Source organism: Zophobas morio, unplaced genomic scaffold (genome assembly GCF_036711695.1).
Source record: "Zophobas morio isolate AGI-343-1 ecotype UQ-CSIRO unplaced genomic scaffold, CSIRO_AGI_Zmor_V1 ptg000004l, whole genome shotgun sequence".
Lineage (NCBI taxonomy): Eukaryota > Metazoa > Arthropoda > Insecta > Coleoptera > Tenebrionidae > Zophobas > Zophobas morio.
In genome coordinates, this window is record NW_026972109.1 from 19,694,910 (window position 1) to 19,705,355 (window position 10,446).

Below are 10,446 nucleotides of genomic sequence, written 5' to 3' on the forward strand. Positions count from 1 at the left end.
TGTAAAGATTAAGATTTTTTCCATAAAACGAAACATTTTCTATGAGGTTAAGACAAAATTACGACTGTGAATGGTAGAAGTATCTGTAGACGCATTCATAAAAATATTTTTTATTCAAAGTTAAAGTGATAATTTAAATTATTTAAATACTTGCTACTTAGCCAAATATAAAGGACGACAGGTCCAAAGTTGCTATAAATGAGCTAATTATTTTTATATGTTTGTTTCCATATTAGCGTGGGTATAAAGTTGGGTTAGGTAGTTCTGCAATCAACCAATTATTTATTTTTATATATGCTATTTTGGTGATACCAGTTTCAGGGTTCATCCCCTTCCTCAGCCACCTCGTCAGTAACCCAATAACACTTTAAAAAATCAATTTTTGGTTAGATTTTTAGACTTATTAGAGTTAATATTATCAGGAATTTGATCTGCCGTTTTTTGAGCCTAAAATACTTGATTGTTCACCATTATTCTTGCTATACCACACGAAAATAGTATAAATAAAAATAAATAATTGGCTGAGTGTTGAACTATCTAACCTAAAATTATTTTCATCTTTTGTAGACTTTGGCCTCACAGAATCGTAGAAAACAAATTTCAAACTTACAACCCAAGCTAAAATTAACTTAATAGCAGTTATTTTAATAACAGATAAGAGAAATAAACCTAAAAGAAAAAGTCATAATTGTGTTATTAATTGTGAAGTAACTATTAAAAAAATCTAAAGAATGTGATGCCAAAAGTTACTTTAAATCAAATAATGGCTTTCATCCATAGAAACTTTTGGCCTCATAATTACATGATGAATAACTTTCGGACTCATGTGCTAACATACAGTAAAGTACAAGGTACATGAATAAATCTAAAATCGGAGACCCAAAATTTGGTCAAATCGAGGCAGTAAAATTCATGTGAATCAATATTCGGGGCTATATATTCAGGCACACCCCCAAGTGTAAAGATTAAGATTTTTTCCATAAAACGAAACATTTTCTATGAGGTTAAGACAAAATTACGACTGTGAATGGTAGAAGTATCTGTAGACGCATTCATAAAAATATTTTTTATTCAAAGTTAAAGTGATAATTTAAATTATTTAAATACTTGCTACTTAGCCAAATATAAAGGACGACAGGTCCAAAGTTGCTATAAATGAGCTAATTATTTTTATATGTTTGTTTCCATATTAGCGTGGGTATAAAGTTGGGTTAGGTAGTTCTGCAATCAACCAATTATTTATTTTTATATATGCTATTTTGGTGATACCAGTTTCAGGGTTCATCCCCTTCCTCAGCCACCTCGTCAGTAACCCAATAACACTTTAAAAAATCAATTTTTGGTTAGATTTTTAGACTTATTAGAGTTAATATTATCAGGAATTTGATCTGCCGTTTTTTGAGCCTAAAATACTTGATTGTTCACCATTATTCTTGCTATACCACACGAAAATAGTATAAATAAAAATAAATAATTGGCTGAGTGTTGAACTATCTAACCTAAAATTATTTTCATCTTTTGTAGACTTTGGCCTCACAGAATCGTAGAAAACAAATTTCAAACTTACAACCCAAGCTAAAATTAACTTAATAGCAGTTATTTTAATAACAGATAAGAGAAATAAACCTAAAAGAAAAAGTCATAATTGTGTTATTAATTGTGAAGTAACTATTAAAAAAATCTAAAGAATGTGATGCCAAAAGTTACTTTAAATCAAATAATGGCTTTCATCCATAGAAACTTTTGGCCTCATAATTACATGATGAATAACTTTCGGACTCATGTGCTAACATACAGTAAAGTACAAGGTACATGAATAAATCTAAAATCGGAGACCCAAAATTTGGTCAAATCGAGGCAGTAAAATTCATGTGAATCAATATTCGGGGCTATATATTCAGGCACACCCCCAAGTGTAAAGATTAAGATTTTTTCCATAAAACGAAACATTTTCTATGAGGTTAAGACAAAATTACGACTGTGAATGGTAGAAGTATCTGTAGACGCATTCATAAAAATATTTTTTATTCAAAGTTAAAGTGATAATTTAAATTATTTAAATACTTGCTACTTAGCCAAATATAAAGGACGACAGGTCCAAAGTTGCTATAAATGAGCTAATTATTTTTATATGTTTGTTTCCATATTAGCGTGGGTATAAAGTTGGGTTAGGTAGTTCTGCAATCAACCAATTATTTATTTTTATATATGCTATTTTGGTGATACCAGTTTCAGGGTTCATCCCCTTCCTCAGCCACCTCGTCAGTAACCCAATAACACTTTAAAAAATCAATTTTTGGTTAGATTTTTAGACTTATTAGAGTTAATATTATCAGGAATTTGATCTGCCGTTTTTTGAGCCTAAAATACTTGATTGTTCACCATTATTCTTGCTATACCACACGAAAATAGTATAAATAAAAATAAATAATTGGCTGAGTGTTGAACTATCTAACCTAAAATTATTTTCATCTTTTGTAGACTTTGGCCTCACAGAATCGTAGAAAACAAATTTCAAACTTACAACCCAAGCTAAAATTAACTTAATAGCAGTTATTTTAATAACAGATAAGAGAAATAAACCTAAAAGAAAAAGTCATAATTGTGTTATTAATTGTGAAGTAACTATTAAAAAAATCTAAAGAATGTGATGCCAAAAGTTACTTTAAATCAAATAATGGCTTTCATCCATAGAAACTTTTGGCCTCATAATTACATGATGAATAACTTTCGGACTCATGTGCTAACATACAGTAAAGTACAAGGTACATGAATAAATCTAAAATCGGAGAACCAAAATTTGGTCAAATCGAGGCAGTAAAATTCATGTGAATCAATATTCGGGGCTATATATTCAGGCACACCCCCAAGTGTAAAGATTAAGATTTTTTCCATAAAACGAAACATTTTCTATGAGGTTAAGACAAAATTACGACTGTGAATGGTAGAAGTATCTGTAGACGCATTCATAAAAATATTTTTTATTCAAAGTTAAAGTGATAATTTAAATTATTTAAATACTTGCTACTTAGCCAAATATAAAGGACGACAGGTCCAAAGTTGCTATAAATGAGCTAATTATTTTGATATGTTTGTTTCCATATTAGCGTGGGTATAAAGTTGGGTTAGGTAGTTCTGCAATCAACCAATTATTTATGTTTATTTATACTATTTTGGTGATACCAGTTTCAGGGTTCATCCCCTTCCTCAGCCACCTCGTCAGTAACCCTATAACACTTTAAAAAATCAATATTTGGTTAGATTTTTAGACTTATTAGTGTTAATATTATCAGGAATTTGATCTGCCGTTTTTTGAGCCTAAAATACTTGATTGTTGACCATTATTCTTGCTATACCACACGAAAATAGTATAAATAAAAATAAATAATTGGCTGAGTGTTGAACGATCTAACCTAAAATTATTTTCATCTTTTGTATACTTCGGCCTCACAGAATCGTAAAAAACACCTTTCAAACTTACAACCCAAGCTAAAATTAACTTAATAGCAGTTATTTTAATAACAGATAAGAGAAATAAACCTAAAAGAAAAAGTCATAATTGTGTTATTAATTGTGAAGTAACTATTAAAAAAATCTAAAGAATGTGATGCCAAAAGTTACTTTAAATCAAATAATGGCTTTCATCCATAGAAACTTTTGGCCTCATAATTACATGATGAATAACTTTCGGACTCATGTGCTAACATACAGTAAAGTACAAGGTACATGAATAAATCTAAAATCGGAGAACCAAAATTTGGTCAAATCGAGGCAGTAAAATTCATGTGAATCAATATTCGGGGCTATATATTCAGGCACACCCCCAAGTGTAAAGATTAAGATTTTTTCCATAAAACGAAACATTTTCTATGAGGTTAAGACAAAATTACGACTGTGAATGGTAGAAGTATCTGTGGACGCATTAATAAAAATTGTTTTATTAAAAGTTAAAGTGGTAATTTAAATTTTTTAAGTACTTGCTACTTAAACAAATATAAAATACGAGAGTTCGAAAGTTGCTATAAATGAACTAATTATTTTGATATGTTTGTTTCCATATTAGCGTAGGTATAACGTTGGGTTAGGTAGTTCTGCAATCAAACAATTATTTATTTTTATTTATACTATTTTGGTGGTACCAGTTTATGGGTTCATCCCCTTTCTCAGCCACCTCGTCAGAAAACTTATAACACTTTAAAAAAGTCAATATTTGGTTGGATTTTAAGACTAATTAGTGTTAATATTATCAGGAATTTGATCTGCCGTTTTTTGAGCCTGAAATACTTGATTGTTGACCATTATTCTTGCTATACCACACGAAAATGGTATAAATAAAAATAAATAATTGGCTAAGTGTTGAACGATCTAACCTAAAATTATTTTCATCTTTTGTATACTTCGGCCTCACAGAATCGTAAAAAACACCTTTCAAACTTACAACCCAAGCTAAAATTAACTTAAAAGCAGTTATTTTAGTAACAGATAAGAGAAATAAACCTAAAAGAAAAAGTCATAATTATGTTATTAACTGTGAAGTAACTATCAAAAAAAATCTAAAGAATGTGATGCCAAAAGTTACTTTAAATCAAATAATAGCTTTCATCCATAGAAACTTTTGGCCTCATAATTACATGATGAATAAGTTTCGGACTCATGTGCTAGCATATCTTAAAGTATTAGGTACATGAATAAATCTAAAATCGGAAACCCAAAATTTGGTCAAATCGAGGCAGTAAAATTCATGTGAGGCAATATTCGGTGCTATATATTCAAACACACCCCCAAGTGTAGAGATTCAAATTTTTTCCATAATACGAAACATTTTCTATGAGGTTAAGACAAAATTACGACTGTGAATGGTAGAAGTATCTGTAGACGCATTCATAAAAATTGTTTTATTAAAAGTTAAAGTGGTAATTTAAATTTTTTAAGTACTTGCTACTTAAACAAATATAAAATACGAGAGTTCGAAAGTTGCTATAAATGAGCTAATTATTTTGATATGTTTGTTTCCATATTAGCGTAGGTATAACGTTGGGTTAGGTAGTTCTGCAATCAAACAATTATTTATTTTTATTTATACTATTTTGGTGGTACCAGTTTATGGGTTCATCCCTTTCCTCAGCCACCTCGTCAGAAAACTTATAACACTTTAAAAAAGTCAATATTTGGTTAGATTTTAAGAATTATTAGTGTTAATATTATCAGGAATTTGATCTGCCGTTTTTTGAGCCTAAAATACTTGATTGTTGACCATTATTCTTGCAATACCACACGAAAATAGTATAAATAAAAATATATAATTGGATGAGTGTTGAGCGATCTAACCTAAAATTATTTTCATCTTTTGTATACTTCGGCCTCATAGAATCGTAAAAAACACCTTTCAAACTTACAACCCAAGCTAAAATTAACTTAATAGCAGTTATTTTAATAACAGATAAGAGAAATAAACCTAAAAGAAAAAGTCATAATTGTGTTATTAATTGTGAAGTAACTATTAAAAAAATCTAAAGAATGTGATGCCAAAAGTTACTTTAAATCAAATAATGGCTTTCATCCATAGAAACTTTTGACCTCATAATTACATGATGAATAACTTTCGGACTCATGTGCTAACATGCAGTAAAGGACTAGGTACATGATTAAATCTAAAATCGGAAACCCAAAATTTGGTCAAATCGAGGCTGTAAAATTCATGTGAGGCAATATTCGGTGCTATATTCAGGCACACCCCCAAGTGTAAAGATTCAGATTTTTTCCATAAGACGAAGCATTTTCTATGAGGTTAAGACAAATATTGGTGGATTGAGAAATAAATCTAAGAAATAAATTTAAGAAATAAATTCATAATGATGTTGTTAAGAGTAAAATACCTATGAAAAAAGTAACTGTGATGCCAAAAGTTACTTTAAGTCAAATAATAGTTTTCATCCATAGCAACATTTAGCCTCATAATTGCATGTGAGGTAACTTTCGGACTCGTGCGCTTCGTATATGTGAAAACACGTAATTAACCCCATCATTCCGGGCACAATTTTGTTTTTAGAACGAAGTACCAGATTAATAAATATAAAATTGGAAACCCAAAATGTAGTCAACACAAACCAGTGAAATTCATGTAGTGTATTCTTTCACGACTTGGATTCGTAAAATTTAAGGCACAATCTCAACATTCAAATTGTAATTGATAGACTCCGGCTTTATCTAGTTAAGTAATTTTATCTTTGTTGTTCAGTAACTGATTTCTGGTTGAATTAATTTTTCTAAATGAAATATTAACATTTTTATTCACTCTATTTAGTATGTTTTTAATTTTGTAAGATATTGTTCAATAAAATCCAGAGAATAATATTTACCTATGTCTTCCTTAGTATCATGGTCCGTTTTGAACAACGAGCAACATTGTTTTTTTTTTTAATTTTGTATGTTATTTTGTCAATTAGATTGTTGATTAATTTTACTTTAAATCCATTATTTATTGCGATTTGTTTTATGGACTGAAGTTCTTTATTATAGTTTTCATGGTTTAGATTAGAATTGAACAATATTTCAATTAAAGATGCAAAAGTTGATATTTTATGAATCCATAGGTGGTTGGAAGAATTGCAAATAATGTTGTCTGTATATGTTTTATTGGCCCAATATCTTACAAAATTAAAAACATTCTTGGAGAAATATTAAACACGAGAGACCAAAAGTTGCTATAAACGAAGTCATTCTTTTCATCTTTAGTACACTTTGACCCCATATGGATTCATACAAAACAACTTTCAGGCCCACAGTCCAAGGAAACATTAAATTAGTAGCCCTTGTTTTAAGAATACCAAATCGTCTTTCGAATATCGGCGGATTGAGAAATTAATAAATCAAAGGGACAGATTTATAATTATGTTGTTTACTGTGGAGTATCTACGAAAAAAATCCAAAGACTGTGATGCCAAAAGTTAATTTAAGTCAAATAATAGTTTTTATCCATAGCAACATTTGGGTTCATAATTACTACTCCATTAAAATATTAAACTGGTTTTTCAAATTTCGCTTGTTTCTTGGATAAAATAATATAAAATACGAGAGGCCAAAAATTGCTACAAATGTAATTAATGATTGTAAAAGAGTATAAGTAATTATTTTCGTCTTTAGTACACTTTTGTCACACAAATTCATACAAAACAACTTTCAGGTTCACAACTCAAGCTAAAGTTAAATTAATTGTCGTTGTTTTAAGAATATCAAATTGTGATTCAAATACCGGAAGAAAAAAACAAATCTAAGAAACAATTTCATGGTGATACTATTAACTGTAAAGTACCCATGAAAAAAATCTAAAGAATGCGATGTCAAAAGTTACTTTATATCAAATAATACATTTCATGCATAGTAACATTTGACCTTATAATTACATGTTTCGGAATAATGAGCTTCATATCTATCACTTCAAGTACAATTTTTGTTTTTGGAAATGAAATTCCAAGTGATTAGAAGATAAAACAGAAGCTCAAAAATGTATGGAAACGATGCATAACGTTCCAAGATATTAATTTCTAAAATTTAAAGCACACCCTCAAACAAATATCCAAATTGGGTCCATAAGTAGAAAAATAATTTAAGAGATTAACAAAAACTTGTACTGCTAATTGTAGAAGTGCCTGTACACACATAAAAGTAAATTTATTACTCCAACTTAAACTGGTATTTTAAAATTGACATGTACGCCTTTCTTGGAGAAATATAAAAAGAGAGGTTAAAAGCTGCTATAAAATAGTAATGTTTCTTTTTTCGAAATCGCGCAGTAATGTGCTTTTTCTATGTTCAAAAATCGGCATAGAAATTAAATGCGGTGTTGTCATATTAGTATTATCTAGCTCCACAATTACATTTTACAAGGTTATAAATTGTTTTTCGGTTTAGCAGTAATTCTATACACTTTGTTAACCTTTTTTATTAGTTATTAGAAACACATATAATTTATTAACTAAATTTGCGCGTAATCTTGCAACGTCGCAACCTTTCATGGCAACAGCGGATTTCGTGAAGTGCAGCGACATTCTATGGCAGCGAACAATGTGTATCTACCACGTATCCACATAACCTGTAATAAGTTTTTGTTCGGTGCAGATACAACCCTGGAAACAACCATGGAAAACATTATATGGAGAATATCTCATTGCATACGAGTATTTCGCTGAAAAAGAAAATTCTGTGAAATCAACATTTTGGGCTACATAGTCGTTGTTAAAGTCAACTCTGTTAATATAAAACAGCATAGATATAATCTAAGTACACCAAGTTCTCAAGCAAAAAATATAGGTTATGTTTCCCAGAAATCAAATATAGTTACAAGAGAAAACTTAACGAAAATTTTTAGCAGAGGCCCGTGATTAATGTACCTAATGTCAAAGGTAATCTCAAAGAAAGTCAATCACATTGTCTACAAAACATAATGTTTTAGGTATATTTTTTATTCGAACCTGGTTGTAGGAGTATGCGGAATGGAAGAATTTGAACAATTTTCTTGTATCTACATAACCTATAATAAGCTTTTATTATTATTACAGAACAGATTATTAGCTTACATGCCCATTTTAAATGAAAGTATGAAGCATACCTCTTATTTTTTGGCACTTTTAATAATATTTTTGCTTGCAGAAAGATCTGCAGCAATTGCAAAATAGAGATGGATAGCTATAATAACAAGAACTTTACATGCATTCGACCGAACTTGCAAAAACTGGCAGATAATATATCAAATTTATTACCCAAAAACTCAGCCACAGTTTATGAAAAGCGGTATGAAAATTTTTTTTTTGGCGCAGAAACAACCATGCGAAATACATGGAGAACACCTCATTGCATACGAGTATTTCGCTGGAAAAGCAAATTCTGTGAAATCTTTAACACTTTGGGTGCATAGTCGTAGTTAAAGTCAACTCTGTTAATAAAAAACAGCATAGATATATCTAAGTACACCAAGTTTTCAAGCAAAAAATATAGGTTACGTTGCCAAGAAATCAAATATATTTACAAGAGAAGACTTACCAAAATTTTTAACAGAAGCCCATGATTAAATGTACCTGATGTTAAAGGTGATCTCAAACAAGGTCAATCACATTGTCTATAAATCATTATGTTTTAGGTTTATTTTTTATTACAAGTTGTAGGAGCATATGGAATGGATAAATTGAGAAAGAATGACGGCATTCAAGACAAAAACGATACGCTAATAATTAAAATTCCTACGTCTAAAACTGGCAAAGCACGAGAATTTACAAATATGTGTAAAAATATTTATCCAATTGAAATATAGTAAAAATACCTAATTTTAAGACCGCACCATACACCAGACAAATCATTATTTATACATTACATTTGGATAGTGAATGCAGCAGCTGTTGCATTGTACAAATATACCTGCAAACACATTGTAACAAATTATGCAGACACCTCTTTTGACTAAAAGATATATATTTAACTTTATCCATACGTTGTCAACTTTGTTAATAATTGCAATCCTTAACTTCATAAGAAATATGAATAATCTACTTTGGTGTTGTATAGTAGTATTAAATGTTCATAGAATATAATTGCACTTACTACGAAGTAAGCTTTCCTAGTTTTAAGTTGTGTTTTCTTTTCTCTTTGATTATCTTAATTTCTTCAGCCTCTATGTGGCTGTTTTAATTCCAAAAAATTGTTTCTGAATAAACTGATTCATACCACTTTTTCTTTCTTTTACACGAAAACAGTTTAAACTATAACTCCAAATATTTACCTGCCTTAAAACGTGTCAAGCATTCGCTTGTTTGTAAATGATGCAACCATAAATACAAATTTGAACACTGATATGACAGGTTTGAGGCTAGGATGTGGTTTTCATATTCTCCCATTACTTGTTGCCTAAATCTGGCGCGAGGCCAAAAGTTATCATTGACGTATATATATATATATATATATACATGTTTTTTGTAATTGTAGCACCCAAAACGTATGTTCGTTGCATTAGTAGCACCCGATTTTACAAAGTGGCACCCGACTTTGGGTGCCAGTATGTTTTTAAATGGGAGTCAGCTCATTAGCGTCATCTGACATCGAAACGAAAAACTACGAAATTTCGTATTGGTGCCACTTTTACAATATATATTTCGGCTTATATTCCACTAGTTGGAAGGTGTACTCACCAGAGGGAGCTCTTGCATATACAGATTTACATACAGATATAATGGCACTACAAACTGGCACCACTATGTACTTGTATCAAACTGGCACCCGGTAACTGGCAACACTGCATTCTTGGCATTTACAGAGTATTCGTATTCGCCGTGAAGTTTTTAGTTCAGTTGTAATTGTGAAAAATGTATTCATAAAGTAAAAGATTAGTTCATCTAGGAATGCAACAACTTAAAAATGGAAAGATACCTATGGTTCTATTTAATTTCGTATTATCTG

At 30.1% G+C, this 10,446-nt stretch overlaps 2 long non-coding RNA genes across 2 annotated transcripts; one reads left to right on the forward strand and one right to left on the reverse strand.

Annotated features, from left to right (window-relative positions):
* Nucleotides 1-8,046: 8,046 nt before the first annotated feature.
* Nucleotides 8,047-9,666, reverse strand: LOC135135601 (uncharacterized). Its single transcript, XR_010281615.1, has 3 exons — nt 9,595-9,666; nt 9,040-9,091; nt 8,047-8,126 (listed from the first exon to the last, which is right to left on the reverse strand). It is a non-coding gene; the product is annotated as an uncharacterized LOC135135601 (long non-coding RNA).
* LOC135135597 (uncharacterized) lies at nt 8,120-9,586 on the forward strand. Its single transcript, XR_010281612.1, has 4 exons — nt 8,120-8,402; nt 8,453-8,595; nt 8,650-9,086; nt 9,137-9,586. It is a non-coding gene; the product is annotated as an uncharacterized LOC135135597 (long non-coding RNA).
* Nucleotides 9,667-10,446: the final 780 nt, after the last annotated feature.